This window comes from Hippopotamus amphibius, chromosome 13, assembly GCF_030028045.1.
Source record: "Hippopotamus amphibius kiboko isolate mHipAmp2 chromosome 13, mHipAmp2.hap2, whole genome shotgun sequence".
In the NCBI taxonomy this organism is placed as follows: domain Eukaryota; kingdom Metazoa; phylum Chordata; class Mammalia; order Artiodactyla; family Hippopotamidae; genus Hippopotamus; species Hippopotamus amphibius.
In genome coordinates this window covers 78,013,986-78,015,088 of record NC_080198.1, presented here as the reverse complement: position 1 = coordinate 78,015,088, position 1,103 = coordinate 78,013,986, and the positions used below count along the sequence as shown (strand labels likewise).

At 39.1% G+C, this 1,103-nt stretch overlaps 1 pseudogene; it reads left to right on the top strand.

Annotated features, from left to right (window-relative positions):
* The first annotated feature begins 287 nt into the window (after positions 1-287).
* LOC130834505 (60S ribosomal protein L34-like) lies at positions 288-668 on the top strand (annotated as a pseudogene).
* Positions 669-1,103: the final 435 nt, after the last annotated feature.

The window sequence follows — 1,103 nt, the reverse complement described above, 5'->3', positions numbered from 1 at the left end:
ATTTTTGCAACACAATAGCTGCCTAAATTGTGAATCTTACTTTCCACAAATTGAAACCCTACATTTCCAATCACATTTTCTGCTACCTTGCAGACATAGGACTTAGGTTCTGCCAACTTGATGCACCTGTATGAGTCTCCGAGTCATATGTAAGTTATATCAGAAAACCAGTCAGGTATAAGGCACCCAACTTGCTGGAGCACACAGAGGCAAGGGCAGTGAGTTCATGAGGGTGGCAATACTGGTGACCCTTTGTTCCTCCAGAGATATGCCTAAAGGCATTCAGAATGGTCCAATGTTTGATGTATAATTATTGTAAGTTATCTGACAATATAGCCTCTAACAAACCTAGGTTGTCCTAAACCTCTGGTAATAGAATTGTTTACCTTTATAACAGGAAGTTTGCAAAAGCACCAAAATCTGCATATGGCCTGTTCCCAGGCTGACTTCAAGGGGTTCATGCTGTGAGACCTGAAGTTCTTAGAAGGTAGTTTAAAACAAACAAAAAAATGTCAGTGGGCCTACTTTGGATGCATATGTGCTAAATTAAGTCCATGCCAGGGTCAAGTGTGATTTCCTTATTGAGGAACAGAAACATTGTGAAAGTGATGAAGGCAGGAGAACAGAATCAGAAACCGAAATTAAAAAATAAAGCCTTTTTTGAGTAACAGAACAATTTAAAAGCTAATAAAATAAGATAAATGATTATGACAGTCCTTTCCTAATTGTGATGGAAGTAGTGGGGGGTCAGAGTTGTAGTTGCTCAACTACCTAGTTCTGTGGTATGGTCTGAGAATTGTTCCTTGAAGGTTATTAATATATGTTGATAAATACTTCCTGCTTAAACTTGTGAGAGTGGAGTCTGTTGGCTTATAGTAGGGAGGATGACCAACAGAGTAATTGACTTCAGAGGAAGATTCAGGCATCCAGCACTCCAAAAAAAGATAAAAGTGGGAATTTGAAATGGGTCATCTCATTTGAGTGACTTTGAAGTCAGTAAGTAGAGAACTGATTAGCATTAGAAAAGGGACGTTAGTATTTCACAGCACATAGTGACCAAACATTGACCTAACTCATCACTGTGGTCCTTCGAACCAAGTGTC